We start from the raw sequence: 27,926 nt of genomic DNA, 5'->3' as shown, positions 1-27,926 counted from the left end.
TCGTAAGATCGCCCAGGCCGATATGTATGTAAGGTATGTAAGTCTACAAATAATTACGAATCGATATGGACTTTTGCACGGTACGTAGGGAGCCAGAATTGAAATATGGGGGTCGCTTATATGGGAGCTATATACAATTATGAACTTGATATGGACCAATTTTTGTGTGATTGGGGATCGATTTATCTGAGGGCTATATATAACTATAGACCGATATGGACCTAGTTAGGCATGGTTGTTAACGGCCATATACTAGCACAATGTACCAAATTTCAACTGACTTGAAGGAAATTTACTCCTCCAAGAGGCTCCAAAACCAAATCTCGGGATCGGTTTATATGGGGGCTATATATGATTATGGACTGATATGGACCACTTTTGGCATGGTTGTTAAATATCATATACTACCACCACGTACCAAATTTCAACCAGATCGGATGAATTTTGCTTCTCCAAAAGACACAGGAGGTCAAATCTGTGGATCGGTTTATATGGGGGCTATATATAATTATGGACCGATTCCGACCAATTTTTGCATGGGTGTTTGAGGCCATATATTAACACCACGTACCAAATTTCAGTTGGATCGGACGAAACTTTCTTCTCTTAGAGGCTCCGCAAGCCAAATCTGGGGATCGGTTTATATGGGGGATATATATAATTATGGACCGATGTGGGTCTGCAAGCCAAATTTGGGGGTCCGTTTATATGGGGGCTATACGTAAAAGTGGACCGATATGGCCCATTTGCAATACCATCCGACCTACATCAATAACAACTACTTGTGCCAAGTTTCAAGTCGATAGCTTGTTTCGCTCGGAAGTTAGCGTGATTTCAACAGACGGACCCAGAATATATATACTTTATGGGGTCTTAGATCAATATTTCGATGTGTTACAAAGGGAATGACAAAGTTAATATACCCCCATCCTATGGTGGAGGGTATAATAATTGTTTTTGTAATAAAACTAAGTTAAATTCAGCCTTAGTTTAACTATGGACTTTTTTTCAGTGTATATATGAAAATATTTATACACACACATATGTTTTTCTTTTAAATAAAATAACTTCAAATAAAATTGTTATAGCTTCGAATGTCATTTAGGTAAATTTAGTTCTTCAGGAAATATTTAATGACAAATAAGAATTTTATATATCTAAAATTTCATTTCGCATCAGAGTATTATTATTATTATTTTGTTTGGTTTGAAGGTGTGCAAAACTTTGAATGTTTATTTTTAGTTTTTACCTTAAGTTTCTATTGTCTTTTTTTACGGATGAATGGCACTTGTCTGGCGTCGTAATTAAATCCCGATCGTGGTGATCAATGGCCGATCGATTGTTTTGGCATTACAAAAATAACAACAGTAAGCGAAGTTAGACACATGAAGAGGAAGATACACACAACTACACTCATCATCGTCACGAGTCTCTCATCGTAGATCGATGAAAATACAAACGAAGTCTTAATCGGTTAGCTTGGTTATGGGACAGCTTGATTTTGGTTTGAAGTATCTACCGATGTTGTATTTTTGGGGTGGTGGGTTTACTGATACTACAAGAAAACCTAACTAACCGGTTGAGAACAACACATCTCTGTATTATAGACATTGTTGTTGCCAAGATCTTCTCTATTTCTCCTCTCTATGCTGTCAGGTTTCTTTTGCATTGCAATTTTGTTGTTGATTTTTTCTCATCTTTTTATAAAGGGTGATTCTTTTGAGGTTAGGATTTTCATGCATTAGTATTTGACAGATCACGTGGGATTTCAGACATGGTGTCAAAGAGAAAGATGCTCAGTATGCTTTGACATTTCATCATGAATAGACTTACGATCTGCCACAACGTCGAATTTTCAGTGAATGGGCCCTAGAAAAGTTGGCAGAAAATCCGCTTTTTTATCGACAAATTTTGTTCAGCGATGAGGCTCATTTCTGGTTGAATGGCTACGTAAATAAGCAAAATTGCCGCATTTGGAGTGAAGAGCAACCAGAAGCCGTTCAAGAACTGCCCATGCATCCCGAAAAATGCACTGTTTGGTGTGGTTTGTACGCTGGTGGAATCATTGGACCGTATTTTTTCAAAGATGCTGTTGGACGCAACGTTACGGTGAATGGCGATCGCTATCGTTCGATGCTAACAAACTTTTTGTTGCCAAAAATGGAAGAACTGAACTTGGTTGACATGTGGTTTCAACAAGATGGCGCTACATGCCACACAGCTCGCGATTCTATGGCCATTTTGAGGGAAAACTTCGGAGAACAATTCATCTCAAGAAATGGACCGGTAAGTTGGCCACCAAGATCATGCGATTTGACGCCTTTAGACTATTTTTTGTGGGGCTACGTTAAGTCTAAAGTCTACAGAAATAAGCCAGCAACTATTCCAGCTTTGGAAGACAACATTTCCGAAGAAATTCGGGCTATTCCGGCCGAAATGCTCGAAAAAGTTGCCCAAAATTGGACTTTCCGAATGGACCACCTAAGACGCAGCCGCGGTCAACATTTAAATGAAATTATCTTCAAAAAGTAAATGTCATGGACCAATCTAACGTTTCAAATAAAGAACCGATGAGATTTTGCAAATTTTATGCGTTTTTTTTAAAAAAAAAGTTATCAAGCTCTTAACAAATCACCCTTTATATGTATGCAAACTTTTTATAGATATTGTATTGAAATTTTATATTGTTTATTAATTTAAGGTAATGCGCTATGAATTTCCAAAGAATAGGTATTGCACCGAACCGTTGCACAGAAGAATCATATACAGACGATTGTACAATCATGGCATCCGTGCCCATTGTTGGTGACATATGCGATCGATTGAACATCTACCTCGCTGATCTTACCAGTTATTTCACTGCAAGAAATTTGAGGATATCTCCCACCAAATCCTCAGCCACACTATTCACTACATGGACGGCGCAGGCAGTGGAATGTCAGAGTCGACGGCGTAATAATTCCGACCACAAATTACCCCAAGATTCTCGGGGTCTCATTCGACAGCCGTTTTAAGTCGTCCGCCCATGTGATAAGCTCCGCGGTAGAAACAACGTCCTCAAGTCGCTTGCCGGCAGCACTTGGGGTGTGGACAAAGAAACCTTGTTGACGACATATAAGGCAATTGGCCGGTCAGTGGTAAACTATGCAGCGCCAGTGAGGATACCTCAAACGAGCGACACGCAGTGGAATAACATACAGACCTGTCGGAACGCTACCCTTAAAACTGCAACAGGATGTCTCCGCAGTACACCCCTAGATCACCTTTATGAGGAGACCAAGATCATCCCGGTACTAACGCTCTCGATTTTAATCGTACTCATGTTTTCATAAGGTAAATTACTCATAAAATTATTCATGAGTCACGACATTTTCCGTGAGTCACAATATTTTTCGTGGGTCACGGTATTTTTCGTGAGTCATGGCATTTTCGTGCGTGAGTACAAATTTTCTTTTCGTGAGTGTTCGTGAGCGTGAGACCTATCAAATAATATCTTGAAATATTACTCATGTGCACACCTCTAGTTTAGGGTATATTTTTTTACATTTTTGATGAAAATATTAATTACATAATTAACATTTTAATTAAATAATAAAAATGTTTAATCAAAAATATAATTGAAAACTTTATTCGAAATATTAATTACTTCCAACACAGAAAAAAATATCACCAATATTTTTCCCATTAAAATTTTAATTGATTTTCAAAAAATATCCTATTAAAAATTTAATCGTTCAAAAATTTATTGTATCAATTAAATGTTTAATTGTAACAATTAATTCACTTTGGTGTTTGATACTATAATTCCTGTGATTGACGACATTTCAATTAAAAATTAATTGTATAAAATTGTTTCATCTAAAAGTAAAATAATTATAAATAAATAACTTATTATTCACATCAATTAAAAATTAAATTAAGTTTTGCGACCGAAATCAATAAAATTTCTAATTAAAAAAATAATTAGAAGAGCCAAAAAAATCAATAATTTTTTAATTAATAATTTCCAATTAATTCTGTAAGTGATAAATTAATTTCGTGATTGAATCAGGAAAAATGTTTTTCTGTGTGACCATGATCGTTCTATCACGATTAAACTAGGTTTGACCAAAAACTACTAATTTAGGTATGATCAGTTGGGAGCAGGGAATGAAGCTGACCCATTTTTGTCAGCGGAGGCTGATCAATCAAATTTACATTTCATTCAACTGCACTCAAATCGATGATTTGACGGTGGCAAAGGAAAAGAGATATGTTTGTACGAATTTATTTCGGCATAAGCCGGCTATCATGTAAAATATTTTTTCGGAAGTTTCAAGTGTGGTTTACTTTTGAGTTTAGTGAACTGCCTGAATTTATTCTGATAATTGGTTGATAGTTTTGCTGCAAGTAGAGGATGCTGATGAGGAATGTGGTAATTCCGAAACGTGCGTCCATCCAACCATCTTGCAGTCTATAGGGCTTTGCCCAAATAAATTTGAAAAACATTATTTTCCTCTGTGGGTAAGCTACACTTGTAGTTTAGTCAATGCATGGTTTTAAGCTGAAATCAAAAAAACAACAACAAATAATTTGTATACCCACCACCATAGGATGGGGGTATATTAACTTTGTCATTCCGTTTGTAACACATCGAAATATTGCTCCAAGACCCCATAAAGTATGTATATTCTGGGTCGTGGTGAAATTCTGAGTCGATCTGAGCATGTCCGTCTGTTGAAATCACGCTAACTTTCGAACGAAACAAGCTATCGACTTGAAACTTGGCACAAGCATATACGTATAGCCCCCATATAAACGGACCCCCAAATTTAGCTTGCAGATCCTCTAAGAGAAGCCAATTTAATCCGATCCGGCTGAAATTTGGTACATTGTGTTAGTATATGGTATCTAACAACCATGCAAAAATTGGTCCACATCGGTCCATAATTATATATAGACCCCATATAAACCGATCCCCAGATTTGGCTTGAGGAGCCTCAAAGAGAAGCAAATTTAATTCGATCATGCTGAAATTTGGTACATGATGTCAGCATATGATCTTTAACAACCATGCAAAAATTGGTCCACATCGGTTCATAATTATATATAGCCCCCATATAAACCGATCCCCAGATTTGGCTTGCGGAGCCTCAAAGAGAAACAAATTTAATCCGATCCTGCTGAAATTTGGTACATGATGGGTTTAGGTTTAGGTTATGTGGCAGCCCGATGTATCAGGCTCACTTAGACTATTCAGTCCATTGTGATACAACATTGGTGAACTTCTCTCTTATCACTGAGTGCTGCCCGATTCCATGTTAAGCTCAATGATAAGGGACCTCCTTTTTATAGCCGAGTCCGAACGGCGTTCCACATTGCAGGTAAACCACTTAGAGAAGCTTTGAAACCCTCAGAAATGTCACCAGCATTACTGAGGTGGGATAATCCACCGCTGAAAAACTTTTTGGTGTTCGGTCGTAACAGGAATCGATCCCACGACCTTGTGTATGCAAGGCGGGCATGCTAACCATTGCACCACGGTGGCATGATGTCAGTATATGATCTTCAACAACCATGAAAATATTGGTCCACATCGATCCATAATTATATATAGCCCCACTATAAACTGATAACCAGATTTGACCTCCGGAGCCTCTTAGAAGACCAAAATTCATCTGGTATATTCTAGTATATGATATTTAACAACCATGCCAAAAGTGGTCAATATCATTCCATAATCATATATAGCTCCCATATAAACCGCTCCCGAGGTTTGGTTTTGGAGCCTCTTGGAGGAGCAAATTTCATCCGAGTCCGTTGAAATTTGGTACGTTGTGCTAGTATATGGCCGTTAACAACAATGTCCATATCGGTCTATAGTTATTTATAGCCCTCAGATAAATCGAAATTGGTCCATATCAAGTTCATACACGCAAAGAAACAAAACGTTTGGAAAACGTGTAGCGAAAACGTTTTTCTTTTGTTAGAGTTTTTTGAATTGCTTCGAAAAGTATACACTTTTATCACCAAAAAAATTCATTTTTTACAATATATTATTTTTTTTAATAAATAAGTTATTTTTGAACCAACAACACAGTCCATTTCGTTTATATCAAACACTGTTCTTTTCTGACTTTAGGTCTTTAATAAGACACATTTTACAGTTCAAAATTTAATATACTACAATGTAATGTTGAACATTTTTTCGGAATTTTCCTAACATATCTGGAATATATGTAAAAAAAACAAAAAAAAAAAAACTTTGGTGGAAGCAGGGATCGAACCCACGACCCTTGGCATGCAAGTCAGACGTAGCAACCACTGCTCCATGGTGCCCAACTAAATGTATTTTTCTGTGAAATAAACTTTGTTTAATCGGCTCGTGGGCGCCGCAAGCTATGCTATATACATATAACTTATATGGGTAATTGTCTATTGATGACAATAACGGCTACATAGCTCAGTGGATAGTGTGTTGGCTTACAAATTGCATGGTCCGCGGTTCGATTCTCCGAAAGGTAAAAAAATTTTAAAAATTTATAAAATCGTATAATTTCTTCTACATTGTTTGAATTACAGAAAAAGGTGCTAAGAACTAAAAAACTTCATGGAAGTGAGAAAGATGTGAGGGAAAATGCAATTAGCCAGAAAAAAATTTTTTTTTGAGTTAGTCTTTATGACATTGTTTTTACATCCTGGAAAATAATAAAAGATTATCACAAAAAGTATATACTTTTCTTCCAAATACACTTCCTTTCAACGAAAAGCAAATGAGAAACGAACTTTGTTTGTCTAAAATTTCGTTTGGGAGGAAAGAATTATTTTTTTGCATGTAATTGTATATAGCCCCAATATAAGCGACCCCCATATTTCAATTCTGGCTATCTACATACCGTGCAAAATTCCATGTCGATTCGTAATTATTTGTAGACTTACCTATACATAACTTTTTTGTCTAATATATACCACGTATGGACTAACTAACAATTTATAAAACGATGTTAAGAAGTTTTAAGATACCACAACCCAAGTAATTCGATTGTGGATGACAGTGTTTCGTAGAAGTTACAAAGTTTCGACCTGGACGAACATACGGCCGTATATACTTGTTTCTGATTTAAATCAATATTTTTGATTAATTGGCGACTAATTTTGAGTCGATATATTCGGCGGCGGCGTCGAGTGGCGAAAACTCCTCGGCGGCTTCATTCTCTGGCAAGGTATGTTATCTGAAAACTTCATAACATTGCTTATTAAATTGCAAACTCGAACTCATCCCAGAAATATTGATTTTTATCAGATAAAAAATTACTTGGTTCGTATTTACAATATATTGCACCCGCACGCACTGTGCAATACATGTCCTAAATTTTTTGGTATCAGATGAAACGTCTTGAGAAGTACTTTAAAAGCCAGTACAAACCTCATTTACACGTGTTTATATGCAGTCGGTTCGTGGCTCTGTCTAAATTAATTGCTTCAAACCACAAAACACCTGTCGAAAATAAGTTAATCCATGAGAAAGTTTCGATAATATTTCACAATTTGAATATGTTCCTTATCAGTCGAAGTTTTTGTAAATCTAAAGTTATGACAGTGTTTCACACACTGAAAAAAATATTTACGTGATATTAAAGACTACGCAAACTAAATTTTAGGATGCGAAATTTACAATATATTATGGACAAATTTCTTTAAAATAATAAAATTTTAATTAAAATAAAGTTTATAAACTTTGCTTCAAAAAATTTTTTTCATTAAATTTAGGACACAAATTTTGTAAATTTGCGTCCCTCCGTTAAAGTCACATGTCTTTGAACTAAGGCTAATTTTCCTTAAAGTAAAGTAACACATTTTTGGTTTAAAGAACTTGTCCTTAAATTAATTGAAATATTTAAAACTTTAGATTTAAGATAAAAACGCTTCAAATATAGGCTAAGATTTATTTTGAGGATTTAGCGTCTTTGGTTTAAAGTTTTTTTTTGGAATTAAGAAAACATTTTTTACTTTGAAGTATCCGTTATAATTTGGATTTTTAAACTGGCATTTATTTGTACGTGGCTACCTTTATAAATAAACCTCGAAAAGAGAATGAAAATTTGAAAAATGAGATAAGTACCCTAATTTTCATTTTATTGGTCCTAGATTTAAAGCCAGATGAGGTTGGCTGATAAGTCCCCGTTCTGACATATAGATGGCGTCGCTAGTATTAAATGCATATTATTTTTATATAGTACCAACCTTCAAATGATTCGTGTCAAAATTTGACGTCTGTCAATTAGTTTGTGAGATAGAGCAACTTTTGCGAACCAACTTTTGTTATTGTGAATAAAATGGAAAAAAAGGAATTTCGTGTTTTAATAAAATACTGTTTTCTGAAGGGAAAAAATACGGTGGAAGCAAAAACTTGGCTTGATAATGAGTTTCCGGACTCTGCCCCAGGGAAATCAACAATAATTGATTGGTATGCAAAATTCAAGCGTGGTGAAATGAGCACGTAGGACGGTGAACGCAGTGGACGCCCGAAAGAGGTGGTTACCGACGAAAACATCAAAAAAAATCCACAAAATGATTTTGAATGACCGCAAAATGAAGTTGATCGAGATAGCAGAGGCCTTAAAGATATCAAAGGAACGTGTTGGTAAAATCATTCATCAATATTTGGATATGCGGAAGCTCTGTGCAAAGTGGGTGCCGCGCGAGCTCACATTTGACCAACAACAACAACAACGTGTTGATGATTCTGAGCGGTGTTTGTAGCTGTTAACTCGTAATACACCCGAGTTTTTCCGTCGATATGTGACAATGGATGAAACATGGCTCCATCACTACACTCCTGAGTCCAAACGACAGTCGGCTGAGTCGACAGCGACCGGTGAACCGTCTCCGAAGCGTGCACTGAAAAAAATATTGTCGTGAGGTCAAAGATTTCATGCCTTTAAAATACGAATGCAAATTTTGCTTAGCATAGAAGACGCATTTCTCTAATATAAAGTTTTTTCCCTTGTCCAAAAGTCGATAAACTTTTCAATGAAGTCGTAAAGTCCTTATAATTAGTGATTTGACTTAAAAATGGGTATCATAACATGAAAGAACAAGTATATACGGCCGTAAGTTCGGCCAGGCCGAATCGTATGTACCCTCCACCATGGATTGCGTAGAAACTTCTACGAAAGACTGTCACCCACAAATTTCAAGTAACATGGTTGTTAAATATCATATACTACCACCACGTACCAAATTTCATCCAGATCGGATGAATTTTGCTTCTCCAAAAGGCAGGTCAAATCTGGGGATCGGTTTATATGGGAGCTATGTATTATTATGGACTGATAGGAACCAATTCCTGCATGGTTGTTGGATACCGTATACTAACATCACGTACCAAATTTCAACCGAATGGGAAGAATTTTGCTCTTCCAAGGTGCTCCGGAGGTCAAATCTGGGGATCGGTTTATATGGGGACTATATATAATTATGGACCAATATCGACCAATTTTTGCATGGGTGTTTGAGGCCATATATTAACATCACGAACCAAATTTCAACTGAATCAGATTAATTTTGGTCTTCCAAGAGGCTCCGGAGGTCAAATCTGGTGATCGGTTTATATGGGAGCTATATATAATTATGGACCGATATGGACCAATTTTTGCATGGTTGTTAGAGACCTTATACTAACGCCATGTACCAAATTTCAGCCGGATTGGATGAAATTTGCTTCTCTTAGAGGCTCCGCAAGCCAAATCTGGGGATCGGTTTATATGGGGGCTATATATAATTATGGACCGATGTGAACCAATTTTTGTATGGTTGTTAGAGACCATATACTAACACCATGTACCAAATTTCAGCCGGATCGGATGAAATTTGCTTCTCTTAAAGGCTCCGCAAGCCAAATCGGGGGATCGGTTTATATGGGGGCTATATATAATTAGGGACCGATGTGGACCAATTTTTGCATCGTCATTAGAGACCATATATTAACACCATATACCAAATTACAGCCGGATCGGATGAAATTTGCTTCTCTTAGAGGCTCCACAAGCCAAATCGGGGGATCGGTTTATATTGGGGCTATATATAATTATGGACCGATGTGGACCAATTTTTGCATGGTTGTTAGAGACCATATACTAACACCATATACCAAATTTCAGCCGGATCGGATGAAATGTGCTTCTCTTAGAGGCCTCGCAAGCCAAATTTGGGGGTCCGTTTATATGGGGGCTATACGTAAAAGTGGGCCCATTTGCAATACCATCCGACCTACATCAATAACAACTACTTCTGCCAAGTTTCAAGTCGATAGCATATTTCGTTCGGAAGTTAGCGTGATTTCAACAGACGGACGGACGGACATGCTCAGATCGACTCAGAATTTCACCACGACCTAGAATATATATATACTTTATGGGGTCTTAGAGCAATATTTCGATGTGTTACAAACGGAATGACAAAGTTTGTATACCCCCCCCCCCCTATGGTGCATGGTAAAAAAATGTTTGGGCTAAGGTCAACTTGACATTAATAATTCAGAAAAATTCTTTAAATTTAATGAATTTGTCTTTAAATTTGTTGCCTTTTTGCGTCTTGACTATAAAGCAAAGAATCGTTCAAATTTAGGACATGTTATTCAAAACTTTATTTTAAAGATGTTTTTTACTTGAAACATAGCATAATTTCTACTGGATGTCGAATCTTAATTTGGAAAATAGAGTTGTCCTTAACTCGTTTTTAAAGGACTTTGATAGCATATGAAGAAAATAAGCTGAGAAAGCGAAAAATTAAAATTTGCTTCCTAGAAGCAAGTACACAAAACCCAAATTTAAAAGAAAATTGTGTCTTAAAAGTATCCTTACTTGTATTCTCCGCTTCTTTGGTTCGGAATCAATACCAAATTTTTTAAAGTAAAGACAAAATCTTTGGAACCGGGCATGCTTTTTTTCAGTGTGGAAAGACTCAAAAGTCCGCTGGCAAAGTAATGGCCTCTGGGATGCGCATGGAATAATTTTTATCGATTATCTTGAGAAGGGAAAAACCATCAATAGTGACTATTATATGGCGTTATTGGAGCGTTTGAAGGTCGAAAACGTGGCAAAACGGCCCCATATGAAGAAGTAAAAAAAGTGTTGTTCCACCAAGACAACGCACCGTGCCCCAAGTCATTGAGAACGGTGGCAAAAATTCATGAATTGGGCTTCGAATTGCTTCCCCATCCACAGTATTCTCCAGATCTGGCCACCAACGACTTTTTCTTGTTCTCAGACCTCAAAAGGATTCTCGCAGGGAATAAATTTGGCTGCAATGAAGAGGTGATCGCCGAAACTGAGGCCTATTTTGAGGGAAAACCGAAGGAGTACTACCAAAATGGTATCAAAAAATTGGAAGGTCGTTATAATCGTTGTATCGCTCTTAAAGGGAACTATGTTGAATAATAAAAACGAATTTTGACAAAAAATGTGTTTTTCTTTGTTAGAGCGGGGACTTATCCGCCAACCTGTTAGGTCGCTAAAAAATTCTTTAAAAAGCTGCATCTTTGGCTCGGAATCAATACCAAAATCCATTTTTGATTTTTGAGTGCAGAGATTCTCGATTATCTACATTTTGTGCACAAGCTCTTGGTCGATATATTAAGAGAGAACATTTATAGGTTTCCCGACAGAATTCGCTATTCGAATATGACATTCATTTCATAATTGGATTCTTCAATATAGACTATTACAGCAAAAATAAAAAAAAAATGATTCCAACCATGCATCCATTACATGGATATCAATTCATACTTTTTGGTGATTCCGATGTGAAATCAACCAAAAGTTGCCATAATTAGACCGCAAAATATTGATAAGAGTCGTAAACACTCGCCATAATTATGGAATTGGTCCGTTCAGTGTCAGACACAAAGTATGGAATACGACAACGATCCATCCATCCATCCATTCAATCATTCCCAATATAATGCGCACGAGATGTGATAGTTTTAACTCGGACAATAATCAATTTCATGTCCCTAGAGAATAAGAAGAATTTAATTCATTGGGAAATTGATTTGTATAATTTTTTATACCATCCATTATACACTGAAAGAAAAGCATGCCCGGTTGCAAAGATTTTGTCTTTATACTAAAGATTTTGGTATTGATTCCGAGCCAAAGAATCGGAGAATTGAAGTAGGGACAAATTGAAGACATAATTCTCTTTTAAATTTAAGTTTTGCGTATTTGATTCTAGGAAACAAAGTTTGATTTATTCGTTTATTTCAGCTGTTTTATGCATATGCTATCAGAGTCCTTTAAAATCATGTTAACGACCACTTAAATTTCCAAATTGAGACTCGCCAACTAGTAGAAATTATTCTATGTTTCAAGAAAAAAATCTTTAAAATAAAATGTTGAAAAAAATGCCTATTTTTTTAAAGCTTTTTTTTTTTTGTAGTAAATATACAAAAAATCAACAAATTTCCATTTTATTTAATTAATTTTGAAGAATTTTCCAGAATTATTAAAGACAAGTTGACCTTAGGCAAACAAAATTATCTTTCATATTAAGATACCAAATTTTAAGTCGCATCACTTAACTTTAAGGACAAAACGACTTTGTTGAAAAGTTTATCGACTTTTGGACAAGGAAAAATTTCGCATTCGTATTTTAAAGGCAAGAAATCTTTGGCCTCACGACAATATTTTTTCAGTGTACAATGGATAGTATACTAGCTGCGCCGTTGTTGAAATATTTCTCTGAAACTCCACAAAATATGTGAATTCGGAATTTTTGTAAAACTCTGAATCGATCATCATTGTTTATCCCTCCGTCCGTTAAAATTACGCTACATTTAATAGAATGAATTCATTGAAACTTCACTTGAAACTTTGCACATAAACTTCTTTCCACTTTCCAGTGTTTCCAAATAAATTTTTACGGGTTTTGACCGCGCGTTATCGTGCTACAAAGTCATCTTATCTTTATCAGGTAAAGCTCGATCATCTCGATCACCCGGCTAGTCCAACCAAATATACCGCATATGCTTCTTTCTATGGTTATACGAGGTTTATTAGTTCTGGAATACAAACAATGTAGAAGAAATTGTTGGATTTTATAAATTTAGCCTTTCGTCTAGACGGAGAATCGAACCACGGACCACACACAGAAAAAAGGAAACTATGCTATGGGAAAAATTAATTATCTAGTGCGAAAAATGTTACTGCCATTTAGTTCACAAAATTTTTGGGACATACTTGGAAGAAATAAAAAAATCGTTGGGCTGGGAAAAACTTCGTACAAAATTTTAAAAATAAACTAAAACAAAATATTTTTTTTTGCAGTAAATATAAATTAATTTTTGGCATCAATTTACCAACTGACTTTTTTTTCTGTGTACAGTTTGTAAGCCAACACACTGGGCTACGTAGCTGTTTTTGTCATCAACAGACAATTAGCGCTATACACCCTCACTAAAAATCGCTTCTGTAACATATACTCCCAAACATATTTTGCTTCAAGCATATACATTTTTGGGTATTGCCCAAACATTTATATGTTTGATCTCTTCCAATATATAATATGTTTGAAAGCACATTGGTCTAAACAATATATGTTTGGGTAGTCTAAGTTCCAAACATTTTGTATTTTTGCATCCAAATTCAATAATGTTGTCTTCCAAAAAACAATATGTTATTATGTGAACATATAATATGTTTGGAAGCACTTTGCACCCAAAAATATTATATGCTTAAAAAATTCTCCCAAACAATATTGTGCCCAAAATTTTATTTATTTATTTATATATTTACAATCATAATCAATTACGAAAATAAACAGGTAATATAGGTGCTAACAACATAGGTTTTCGACCTGAATGCTCAAAATTTTGTTTCTGCCACATCTTTCTCACTTCCACGAGATTTTTTAGTTCTTAGCACCTTTTTCGGTAATACAAACATTGTAGAAGAAATTATTCAATTTTATGATTTTTTTTATTTTAATTTTACCTTTTGCCGGACGGGGATTCGAACAGCGGACCACACAGTTTGTAAGGATCAAAGAAGTAGCTGATCAATTGCCCAAGGAAAAATAAAATGTTAATTTTGTAATAACAAGCAACAACCACCAACTTAATTCAATATCGCTCCCTGTTAAATAGCGCTCCAAGCTACTAAACACATATATGTTTATAGGCTATTTCTAAATTAATATGTTTGCATCCAAGCATATTATATTTACAAACATTTTATGTCCCAAACATAATATGTTCTAACATATTAACATATATGTCCCAAACATGTTATGCTAGTTTATGATCATTATATGTTTGCACTCAAAAATATTGTGTTTATAAATTTGTGTTCCACACATATAATGTTTATAGCCAAACATATGAAAAACAGTCTTTTTCATCCGTGTAGCCAGCAACGCACAAGCAACGCAAACAGTCAAGCACTTATTTTTATATAGCATAGTTTTCGGCGCCCATGAGCCGATGTAAACAGAAAACAAGTATATACGGCCGTAAGTTCGGCCAGGCCGAATCTTATGTACCCTCCACCATGGATTGCGTAGAAACTTCGACGAAAGACTGTCATCCACAATCGAATTACTTGGGTTATGGTATTTTAAAACTTCTTGACATCGTTTTCTAAATTGTGAGTTAGTCCATACGTGGTATATATTAGACTAAAAAGTTATTTGTAGGTAAGTCTACAAATAATTACGAATCGATATGGACTTTTGCACGGTACGTAGAGAGCCAGAATTGAAATATGGGGGTCGCTTATATGGGTGCTAAATATATAGAATTATGAACTTGATATGGACCAATTTTTGTGTGATTGGGGATCCATTTATCTGAGGGCTATATATAACTATAGACCGATAATGGCCTAGTTAGGCATGGTTGTTAACGGCCATATACTAGCACAATGTATTAAATTTCAACCGACTCGGATGAAATTTGCTCCTCCAAGAGGCTCCAAAACCAAATCTCGGGATTGGTTTATATGGGGGGGGCTATATATGATTATGGACTGATATGGACCACTTTTGGCATGGTTGTTAAATATCATATACTACCACCACGTGCCAAATTTCAACCTTTAACAACTCTGCAAAAATTGGTCCACATCGGTCAATAATTATATATAGCCCCCATATACACCGATCCCCCGATTTGACTTGCGGCGCCTCTAAGAGAAGCAAATTTCATCCGATCCGGCTGAAATTTGGTACATGGTCTTAATATATGGTCTCTAATGACCATGCAAAAATTGATCCACATCGGTATATAATTATATATAGGCCCCATATAAACCGATCCCCCGATTTGGCTTGCGGAGCCTCTAAGGGAAGCAAATTTCATCCGATCCGGCTGCAATTTGGTACATGGTCTTAATATATGGTCTCTAATGACCATGCAAAAATTGATCCACATCGGTCCATAATTATATATAGGCCCCATATAAACCGATCCCCAGATTTGGCTTGCGGAGCCTCTAGGAGAAGAAAATTTCATCCGATCCGGCTGAAATTTGGTACATGGTGTAAGTATATGGTCCCTAACAACTATGCAAAAATTGGTCCACATCGCTCCATAATTATATATAGCCCCCATATAAACCGATCACCAGATTTGACCTCCGGAGCCTCTTGGAAGATCAAAATTCATCTGATTCGGTTGAAATTTGGTACGTGGTGTTAATATATGGCATCAAACACCCATGCAAAAATTGGTCGAAATCGGACCATAATTATATATAGCCCCCATATAAACCGATCCCCAGATTTGACCTCCGGAGCCCCTTGGAAGAGCAAAATTCATCAGATTCGGTTGAAATTTGGTACGTGATGTTTGTATTTGGTATCCAACAACCATGCAGGAATTGGTTCATATCAGTCCATAATTATATATAGCCCCCATATAAACCGATGCCCAGATTTGACCTCCGGTGCCTTTTGGAGAAGCAAAATTCATCCGATCTGGGTGAAATTTGGTACGTGGTGGGAGTATATGATATTTAACAACCATGCCAAAAGTGGTCCATATCGGTCCATAATCATATATATAGCCCCCATATAAACGGATCCCGAGGTTTGGCTTTGGAGCCTCTTGGAGGAGCAATTTTCATCCGAGTCAGTTGAAATTTGGTACATTGTGCTAATATATGGCCGTTAACAACCATGCCTAACTAGGTTCATATCGGTCTATAGTTATATAGATAAATCGATCCCCAATCACACAAAAATTGGTCTATATCAAGTTAAAAACTGTATATAGCTCCCATATAACCGACCCCCATATTTCAATTCTGGCTCCCTACGTACCGTCCACCATATCGATTCGTAATTATTTGTAGACTTACCTATACATACCACTTTTGTCTAATATATACCACGTATAGACTAACTCACAATTTAGAAAACGATTTAAGATACCACAACCCAAGTTATTCGATTGTGGATGACAGTCTTTAGTACAAGTTTCTATGCTATCCATGGTGGAGGGTACATAAGATTCGGCCTGGCCGAACTTCGGCCGTATATACTTGTTTTTATTGAAATTTAGCTACATCCCTGGCCATTAGCCGATTTACCAGCAATTCCTTATTTGACTCCAGGCGACAAATTTACTCTACGGACACACCTCTAGTATGCAGGTGGACCATTTTCACTGTGACTCACTGTCTACATATGTCCATATTATCGTTGAGGGTTCAGCGTTCAAAAGTACGTGTGAGTAAAATTTATTTTTGTTGTCAAATTTATTAGCGAGAATTTGTTAATTCTTTTAAGACTAGCAAAATATTCGTTATATCTATATATTGAACGCATTCGGAGGTATGTTAATGAATGCCTAATAGAGGTGTGCACGTGACACGAAATTGTCGTGAGTCGTGAGTCACGCTCATGGCAACGACATGAGTGTGCGTGAGCGTGATTAACAAATGTCGTGCGTGAGCGTGAGTCACACAAAAATTTTATCTTCGTGAGTGTGCATGAATAACGAATTACGCTAACGAAAATAATCCCGCTCACCAACATAAAACGCTTAAGAGTTCAATTCATTTACAATTTTAGTGACATCTGGGATGTTAAGAGTTTAATAACGCTCTCAATTTTAATAATGCTCATATTTTCAGATACGACGCTAAGATAAATTACTCAAAAAATTATTTTGAGACACGCTATTTTTCGTGAGCCACGACATTTTCGTGCGTACGTCAGTACAAATTTTCTTTTCGTGAGTGTGTGTGAGTAAACTATTACTCACGTGCACACCTCTACTGCCTAATTAATATTTCAATAAACCACCAATCAATCTTAACAGAGACGTTTTTTAGTTGATCAATAACATGTTCCGCTGATATAGTCATTAATATGGCTAGCAAATGAACAAAATCACAATTTTTTCCAAATCACGTAAAATATATAATTTGATAAGATCAAAATAAATAATACGCAAAAGAAACGAAAATTCAAAGACTCCAGGGTACAATGGGGTTCTCAAAATAATACCAGAGTTGCCAAATGCACAGAATTATTATTTGGCGAAACCAGATTCCAAAACGGAATTCGAAATATTACCACATTGCAGTGAAACCACTTAGAGAAGCTTTGAAACCCTCAGAAATGTCACCAGCATTACCGAGGTGGGATAATCCACCGCTGAAAAGCTTTTTGGTGGTCGGTCGAAGCAGGAATCGAACCCACGACCTTGTGTATGTAAGGCGGGCATGCTAACCATTGCACCACGGTGGCTCCCTTAGATTTCTATACACAAAAATTTTTTTTTTTTTTTTATTCAATCACGAAATTAATGGATCCAATTATTTTTTTAATTCGAATGTCTTCATTCACGAAAATGATAGTATCAATCAGAGTTTTAATTGGGCATAAAAAAGTATTTGATTAAAAAATTAATTGATCTTATTTGAAAATTTCTATTAATTTTTTAATTGATTCGATTAAAAATTTAATTGATGTTGATTGCCCAACTATTTTAATTTACTTTTTTTATCAGATTTTGGTTGATTAAAAAATTGATTGTTTGAAATAAATTTTTAATTAAGAATTAAAAAAAGAACATCACTTTTTTAACTGACTTATTTTTCCGAGTTTGATTGAAGAAATTGATTGTATCAAGCAATTTATTAATTGAAAATTTTTTCAACTTCAATCAACTTTTTAATTGGAACTATTTTGGTGATATTTTTTTTCTGTGTACCGAAGGCTCAAGCTCAAGGATGGACAAGTTTCTTTTGGTGCAATCAATCACTTGAGAAAGGTTTTTGCATTGCATCGGTTCTGGTAATGTAGCTGATCAGCATTATCGTTTTTATGACTCTTTTTTTTTCAAAATAAATTCTCAAATATTAAAAAAAAACTAATTTTTAATTTGCGCTACAATGTGATTACTAATAATAACATTAGATAGCAATATATCTCCACTTCAACGGTACATAATTACGGTACATTATAATGATCGAATTTCCTCAAGTTGTGGTATTTTCATATGTGCAATAAACGTATGATAAATACGAATACGTTAGTTTATAATACGTATACGCATTCTGCTTACTTTAAATTTCCCTAATACTCATACGGCACCGAGGCACAATGGTCCAAATTCACTATCTATACAGAAGAAAGTGATTTTTTGACTATTTATACCCAAAACCATAATGGTCAAACCAATGTGCTTACCAGAAATAATGATTTTAAACCCATAAGATGCATACCGATCGACTCAGAATCACCTCCTGAGTCGATCTAGCTTTTAGTGTCCGTCTGTCCATGTATTTCCTGTGGCAATCTTTAACCGATTTTCATGAAATTTGGTGCAGTGTGTGTGTGTGTGTGTTTTTTTTGACAGAAGGACGAACGCTATTATAAAAACTTATTATGAAAACACGGATACAATTTAGATATAGCTCCAACATATTTATATGTAGCACCCGATTTCGACAAATACGGTTGTCACAGTTGGTAGAATTCTACCAAAGTTAGTAGAATTTTCACTGTTTGGTAGAATTTTTGATTTTTTGGTAGATTTTACAAAATATTCCTCTCCAAGTAAGAGATACTTCATAAATTTTCTATAGAAATAAAGTTTTGATAAAATTTTATATAGAATTAAAATCGTGACAAAATTTTCTATAGAAAAAAATTTTTGACAAAATTTCCTAGAGAAATAAAACTTTAACAAAATTTTCTATCGAAAAGAAAATTTTGAAAAATTGTCTATTTTCTAGAAAGGAAAAGTTTGAAAATTTTCCTATAGAAAAGAAAATTTTAAAAATTTTTCTATAGAAAAGAAAATTTTGAAAAATTTTCTATAGTAAGAAAATTTTAAAGAATTTTCTGTTAAAAAAAATCTGATTAAAACTAAGTGGTCATAAAAAGAAAACAGAAAATTTTCTACTGAAATAGAATTTTTAAACGCTTTTCTATACAAACAAAATTTTGAATTAATTTTCTATAAAGTCGATATCTTTAAAAATTTTAATTCTCGTTATATAAATCCCTTGCATGTATTCGGCTTTGTTCTCCACAGTATGTATCGCCAGGTTTTTTGGAAATTTGGGCATAAAACCCTTTTATATTATACTGTCTTACTCAAATTGGACACAAGGTAATGTTTTGTTTTTTGGTATCAACAAAATCGGCCAATTTTGTAGAATTTGACCCTTTTAATTCCTATACAAATTTTTGCCTAAATTTTATTTCTATAGAAAACTTTGCCAACATTTTGTTTCTATAGAAAATTTTATCAAAAATGTATTTCTATAGAAAATTTTGTCAACATGTTATTTCTATAGAAAATTTTATCAAAAATTTATTTCTATAGAAAATTTTGTCAAAATTTCATTTCTATAGAAAATTTTGTTAAAATTTTATTTCTATAGAAAATTTTGTCAAAATTTTATTTCTATAGAATATTTTGTCAACATTTTATTTCTATAGAATATTTTTCAACATTTTATTTCTATAGAAAATTTTTTCAAAATTTTATTTCTATAGAAAATTTTGTCAAAATTTTATTTCTATAGAAAATTTTGTCAAAATTTTAATTCTATAGAAAATGTTGTCAAAATTTTATTTCTAAAGAAAATATTGTCAAAATTTTATTTCTATAGAATATTTTGTCAACATTTTATTCCTATAGAATATTTTTCAACATTTTATTTCTATAGAAAATTTTGTCAAAATTTTATTTCTATAGAAAATTTTATCAAAAATTTATTTCTATAGAAAATTTTGTCAACATTTTATTTCTATAGAAAATTTTGTCAAAATATACAATTTCATTTCTATAGAAAATTTTGTCAAAACTTTATTTCTATAGACAAATTTGTCAAAATTTTATTTCTATAGAATATTTTGTCAAAATTTTATTTCTATAGAAAATTTTGTCAAAATTTTATTTCTATAGAAAATTTCGTCAAAATTTTATTTCTATAGACAATTTTGTCAACATTTTATTTCTGTAGAAAATTTTGTCAAAACTTTATTTCTATAGAAAATTTTGTCAAAATTTTTTTCTTCTATAGAAAATTTTGTCAAAATTTTATTTCTATAGAAAATTTTGTCAATATTTCATTTCTATAGAAAGTTTTGTCAAAATTTTATTTCTATAGACAATTTTGTCAAAATTTTATTTCTATGGACAATTTTGTCAACATTTTATTTCTATAGAATATTTTTCAACATTTTATTTCTATAGAAAATTTTGTCAACATTTCATTTCTACAGAAAATTTTGTCAAAATTTTATTTCTATAGAAAATTTTGTCATCATTTTATTTCTATGGACAATTTTGTCAACATTTAATTCTATGGCCAATTTTGTCAATATTTTATTTCTATAGAATTTTTTTTTAAAATGGTTTTTCTATAGAAAATGATTGAAGTACCTCTTAGTTGGAGAGGAATATTTTGTAAAATCTTTCAAAACAGAAAAAATTCTATGAATTTACCAAACAGTAAAAATCTATCATTTTTGGTAGAATTCAATCAATTGTGGCAACCGTGGTTCTGAGTTGAATAGTTCGATTCATTCCTATGGTGGAGACTGTAAAATATTTTTTTTGGGTTCGCCTTTGGCTGAATATCAACATTTTCGCATACGGTTGGTTCAGCTAAAAATATTCAGTGCAATATTTGAAATCATTTTGCAGCTAAAGTGCTTGTGAAAAGTATGGGAAACCCCTATAGTACACTTACCTTTGTTTGGAACCGTTGCTTATTTGTTAGTCTTTTGAGATGAGATGAAATTCGGAGAGGTTTTTGTAGTTGCAGCAGATTATGGCATGATTTCACAAGAATTGTTTCTCTGCATTCGATGAATGGATGAGGAGGTTACTCTTGCCTTTATAATTATTTATTATATATTTTCTTGTAAAAACCATGTTCTGAGGGCGATCGGATAGAAGAGTTATGAACCGACAGAACGATCACTGGTCTTCAGATTTTTTTTTTCTTAAAAATAAATGAACTTGTTTCTTTTATTATTTGTGAATATCTGCTTTGCCTTCGACGTCCTCTTCTTTTCTCTTTATTTTTGTGTTATAGATTGATGTATTTTCTTTTTATATTTTTCTTTTATATGTGACGATTTTTCCATTCAATTTTATTTGTGGACACATGAATGTAGGCACGAATGTAACTGCGTTTTAATTCAAATTCTTATCTTCATCTTCTGGCTCTGAAATTCACTTAATTTTCGTATTTCGTCGGTATATTTGTAGCCATTGTTGTTGTTGTTGTTTTTGCTTTTCTTTAAAATACAGAGAAAAGTTAGTTAGGGGGCGTATGTAAAGTAAAGTTACATTTGTGTAACCATTGCACAGTGGTGCAATGGTTAGCTTGCCTGCTTTGCATAGATCTATGGTGTGTGTGTGCGTGTTTAACGAGAGACAACAACTTAATCTGGTCTATCTTAATGGTATTAAAGAGAATATTGGACTCTTTACATATACTATCGCTAACTCATTCTATGGAATATCTCCTTTGTATGAGTAGTTGCCATTACAGCAAAGATAACTTGACGCAATTACCATATAGTAATACTCTGAAAGCAAAAAACAAAAAAAAAAACAAACATGGTCGTCTTGCATTTTTTATGTTTCCAGCTCAATTGCATATAACGATAATTTCAAAAATATTTTAAAATCCTAACCTTTTTTAAGCCTTTTGATTCAAAGAAAAAGTTCAAAGATTGTCCTTAAAATGCGAATGAGAGTTTTGTTTACTATAGAAAAAACATTTCTCCGATACAATATTGTTCTCCTTGTACTTAGAGACAGGAGACTTAAAAATGTCTATCTTTATGAGAAGAAGAAACTATCTTGTGATAAATTTTAACTAAATTGTACCCAAGTTTAGTAAAGATAATTTGGATGGGCTGGGAAAAAATTAGTAAAAGATTTTAAAAATTAACTACGAACGAAAAAATTTTCTTGCAATAAACACAAGTTTAGATCAATTTGTCCCTAAGATTGGAAATAAATGATCACAATTATTGACATTGTCCTCAAATTTGATTAGTTTTTGTAACTTTACTATAAAGTTAATACGTATTCACAAATAGTAGATTTCTTTCATGATTTTATTTTCACCAAAATGCATATTTTATGCCAAGCAACAGTCACATTCGTATTTTCAGGACAAGAAATCTTCAAGCGCCCTACAATATTTTCTTCAGTATAACAGGTTGGCTGATAAGTCCCCGGTCGCTAGTATTAAATGCATATTATTTTTATATAGTACCAACCTTCAAATGATTCGTGTCAAAATTTGACGTCTGTAAGCCAATTAGTTTGTGAGATAGAGCGTCTTTTGTGAAGCAACTTTTGTTATTGTGAAAAAAAAATGGAAAAAAAGGAATTTCGTGTTTTGATAAAATACAGGGAAATCAACAATAATTGATTGGTATGCAGAATTCAAGCGTGGTGAAATGAGCACGGAGGACGGTGAACGCAGTGGACGCCCGAAAGAGGTGGTTACCGACGAAAACATAAAAAAAAATCCACAAAATGATTTTGAATGACCGTACACTGAAAAAAAAGCATGTCCGGTTCCAAGGATTTTGTCTTTACTTTAAAAAATTTGGTATTGATTCCGAGCCAAAGAAGCGGAGAATACAAGTAATGATACTTTTAAGACACAATTCTCTTTTAAATTTAGGCTTTGTGTTCTTGCTTCTAGGAAACAAATTTTAATTTTTCGTTTTTTCAGCTATTTTTCTTCATATGCTCTCAAAGTCCTTTAAAAACGAGTTAACGACAAGTTTATTTTCCAAATTCAGACTCGACATCCAGTAGAAATTATGCTATGTTTCAAGTAAAAAACGTCTTTAAAATAAAGTGTTGAAAAACATCTCCTATTTTTGAACGATTTTTTGCTTTGTAGTCAAGATGCAGAAAGACAACAAATTTAAAGACAATTTCATTAATTTTAAAGAATTTTTCTGAATTTTTAAAGTCAAGTTAACCTTACCCCAAAAAATTTGTCTTTCATGTTATGGTACCAATTTTTAAGTCAAATCATCTAATTATAAGGACAATACGACTTCATTGAAAAGATTATCGACTTTTGGACAGGGAAAAAACTTTATATTAGAGAAATACGTCTTCTATTCTAAGCAAAATTTGCATTCGTATTTTAAAGACATGAAATCTTTGACCTCACGACAATATTTTGTTCAGTGTAGAATGAAGTTGATCGAGATAGCAGAGGCCTTAAAGATATCAAAAGAACGTGTTGGTCATATCATTCATCAATATTTGGATATGCGGAAACTCTGTGCTAAATGGGTGCCGCGCGAGCTCACATTTGACCAAAAACAACAACGTGTTGATGATTCTTAGCGGTGTTTGCAGCGGTTAACTCGTAATACACCCGAGTTTTTTCCGTCGGTATGTGACAATGGATGAAACACTACACTCCTGAGTCCAATCGACAGTCGGCTGAGTGGACAGCGACCGGTGAACCATCTCCGAAGCGTGGAAAGACTCAAAAGTCCGCTGGCAAAGTAATGGCCTCTGTTTTTTGGGATGCGCATGGAATAATTTTTATCGATTATCTTGAGAAGGGAAAAGCCATCAACAGTGACTATTATATGGCGTTATTGGAGCGTTTGAAGGTCGAAATCGCGGCAAAACGGCCCCATATGAAGAAGAAAAAAGTGTTGTTCCACCAAGACAACGCACCGTGCCACAAGTCATTGAGAACGATGGCAAAAATTCATGAATTGGGCTTCGAATTGCTTCCCCACCCACCGTATTCTCCAGATCTGCCCCTCAGCGACTTTTTCTTGTTCTCAGACCTCAAAAGGATGCTCGCAGGGAAAAAATTTGGCTGCAATGAAGAGGTGATCGCCGAAACTGAGGCCTATTTTGAGGCAAAACCGAAGGAGTACTACCAAAATGGTATCAAAAAATTGGAAGGCTCTTGAAGGGAACTATGTTGAATAATAAAAACGAATTTTGACAAAAAAATGTGTTTTTCTTTGTTAGACCTGAGACTTATCAGCCAACCTGCTATCTGTTGCAATAACGATTAACAATGGAGAATTTCGTAAAGCTTAGTTTTTGTCTGTAGACAGTTACAGTTCAAAATCCGTCTCTTATATAGTCCCCATTTAAAAAGTTTATTTCAATGCCAGATGCGGAGTAGTTCCAGACTCGATGTCATATCATCTGCCAAATAGCGAAATCTGTATATTCTGAAAATAGATCAATGATCGGCGGAGGGAGCCACCGTGGTGCAATGGTTAGCATGCCCGCCTTGCATACACAAGGTGGTGGGTTCGATTCCTGTTTCGACCGAACACCAAAAAGTTTTTCAGCGGTGGATTATCCCACCTCAATAATGCTAGTGACATTTCTGAGGGTTTTCAAAGCTTCTCTAAGTGATTTACCTGCAATGTGGAACGCCGTTCGGACTCGGCTATAAAAAGGAGGTCCCTTGTCATTGAGCTTAACATGGAATCGGGCAGCACTCAGTGATAAGAGAGAAGTTCACCAATGTGGTATCACAATGGACTGAATAGTCTAAGTGAGTCTGATACATCGGGCTGCCACCTAACCTAACCTAACCATGATAGGCGGAATGCTCTAAGACGTCCTCAAAAAAATACGTTGTTAAACTAAAGCAAAATTTAACTTATTTTATAGCAAAAATTATTTGTTTGTAGTTAAATTTTAAATGTCGAAAATTTCCACAGCTTAATGAAATCTCAATTTTTTAAGTATGTCTCAAACATTTTATGAACTGAAAGTTCAATGACCGTACACATAAGTTCAATATGAACTAAAGCAAAAGAAAATGTTCGTACGATTCCCAAAAATAGCAAGAATGAAATACTGTATGGTTAAACTGGTAATGATTTTGTACCAATGATTTTCTACTTTACTTTTAATTAGTAATAATTTCGTGAACTGCAGTTAAAAAGTACATTTTAGTTAGTTTTCCTATGAAACAGTTTACTTTTTTTTAGTGTGCAGTGAGAATCAAAATGCTCATTATTTGGAAATTGGAAAAGTCGTTTTAAAAAAAAAAGTCGACTTTTAAAAATTTTAATTTTCGATTATTTGAGTTTTACAAAACCCAGCGTTTTGACTTTTTCCAAATTTGTGAAATCGCTTTATCGAATTTTTAAAAATTAAAAAAGATCACAAAAGGTTGTCTTCATCTATTCAATTTTGTTTTTAGATAAAATGTCGTTTAGTCGAAGAGTCGATTTTTGTATCCATATTCCCACAGTAGACATTTTTCCGAAAATCTCGCTATTCCATAATCTTATTATCTCGATATATTAACATTTGGAACTTATTCCGTCATAACTGCCTTTCCAGCATTATAACCTCACAATCTACTCTAAGGACTTTCTCGGCTATATGGTTGTGTACTACTGTTGAATAAGTAGCATTTCCCACCATTTGCATGGTTATTTTTATTCCTTTTCTCGATCTACATTTATTCGCACTTTCAATTATTTTTATTTTCGTTGGTACAATTAAAAATTTAATTTATTTTGGTTGAAAAACTCAATTAACTTTTTCAGTAATGTTGGATTTATAGTTGGAGTTTTCATTAGCTTTGAGTCAAAATATAATGAAACAATGAATAGTATGAGACTAATCTGCATGTACTGAGAGGAGATAAACCACCATAGCAATTTTTTTCAAGGATTGGACTGGTCATTGTCGTTTTTAAGTTCCTTCACACGGTCAGAGAAATTTGTATCCATTCTTATTACACTAGCCTCGCACGTATTCATTTGGCAACTGTGTATTTTTCCGCCATCGTTCACAATGAAATGCAATGTGAGTTGATCATAATTTCGCTGTAAAAGAAATCACATTCAAGCTGTCCATGATGTTGTTGTTGGTGCAGTATTGTAATACACTACAACAACAATGGGGTATGAAATGCCAACACAAGTAAGAAATTGCAATCTCGGAATGTAAAGAAAGAAAAAGCACCACGGCAAAGGAAAGCTATCAACAAAAAGCAACAGCAACAACAGCAGTGCAAAAGTCACTGGGCAAAAGACTCAACTATTTTTTCTCTTTTTGTTTTTTTTTAAGTCTCACTTTCCGGTTTTTTGACTGGTTTAGTTTTTCACAATTTTTTTATGGGTTTCTGGTTTTAATTGGAAATTTTCTTCAAACCTGTCCCATGAAGAAGCACTATTTTCCCACAAAACTCATTTTCTTTTTCATTTCTCCCACTCAATTTATTTGGGCCTGTGCATATGCCATATTTGTTATTATTGCAATTTTGTTTTTTCTTTTCCTACTTTACTCAAAACAATGCCTGAATTACACTCTCAAACATTAGAAGCTCATAGCCAAAACAATTTTACTGCTTGGGGCTGGTTTTAGCCGCAATCACTATGTACTTTGTCGTCTATCGATGTCACTCACTTTGAAGCTTAGCTTCAAATCTCAAACGCATACACATTGCAAATGAGGCGTACCGATATACGGCCTCCTACCCCAGTCACTGAATATAACGCACAAACACACGAATGTTCCACAAGAACACAAAAACACGTCAATAATTCGCGATTTATCCAAAAAAATAAAGCTCTTCGACAATTACCAATGGCTGGAGAGTGGGTGGAGGGGAGATAGATGAATACACGTTCACTTGTTTATTTATTTGATGTTACTTTTTTTTAGTATTTGTCTCTTTTTCGGTTATAAGAGAGTGAGAGAGGGGCGAGCGAGATGTAAGAAGGATATAGACAGGTAACTTGTTCCACACACACACACGCCCGTATTCTTTTTCCAATTTCTTCTTTCTTCAAATTAACAATTCATGGTTTACCAACCGAACGATGAATATCAATTTAAGCAAAATAGGCAATAACAAATTTCAAACAGAACAACCAACGAGGTCGGCGGCTATTTAACTAGTCATATATATCGACGGCTTAGAACGAATGACCAACCAACCAACTAATAATCCAACAATCGATCACAAACGACTCTCTATTTTGAGTATAGAACGAACAAGCGAACAAGTGTTTTTAGTTGAAATAAAAAAAGGTATGCAGCAGATTTAATTTTAGAGACCCAGAGAGAATGTCGCGCGCGCCCGCACTGTAAGCGAGATGTTGTTGTGAACCGTTGGAACTTTTCGCGTTTACTGATGTCACTGGAGTGGATCAAGTTGATCAAGCGCAACTAACCTCAGTTAAGCCAGAGTCACATACAGAGCTCTGAGTCTCACTACTTGAAACTCACCAAAAGATACAATGCAGCAACAACAACAGTAATGGAATTAATCACATCAATCCACTCACAATGATAGTAACAGCAACAACAGGAGAGCATCAAACACGAACCAAGAAGAAATAAAAAAATCAAAAACAAATCAAAACGGCACACGATTGTCGTGTTTCGCTTTAAGTGATATACATATGCATGTATGTGTATATAT

The 27,926-nt window shown here is 34.4% G+C and overlaps 1 protein-coding gene across 5 annotated transcripts in view; it reads right to left on the bottom strand.

Moving 5' to 3' along the window:
• LOC142241118 (uncharacterized) overlaps window positions 1-27,629 on the bottom strand; it is a 142,841-nt gene extending 115,212 nt beyond the window's left edge. The window contains exons 1-2 of one of the 5 annotated variants that reach the window (XM_075312854.1): window positions 27,084-27,629; window positions 21,198-21,750 (exon numbers count right to left, since the gene is read on the bottom strand). The gene's annotated coding sequence lies outside the window, so the exon portion shown is untranslated. The remainder of the gene's footprint in view (window positions 1-21,197; window positions 21,751-27,083) is intronic. The other 4 variants (XM_075312855.1, XM_075312853.1, XM_075312857.1 and 1 more) reach the window with 4 other exon arrangements.
• Window positions 27,630-27,926: the final 297 nt, after the last annotated feature.

Source organism: Haematobia irritans, chromosome 5 (assembly GCF_050003625.1).
Source record: "Haematobia irritans isolate KBUSLIRL chromosome 5, ASM5000362v1, whole genome shotgun sequence".
In the NCBI taxonomy this organism is placed as follows: Eukaryota; Metazoa; Arthropoda; class Insecta; order Diptera; family Muscidae; genus Haematobia; species Haematobia irritans.
This window is presented reverse-complemented; position numbering and strand designations above follow the sequence as displayed.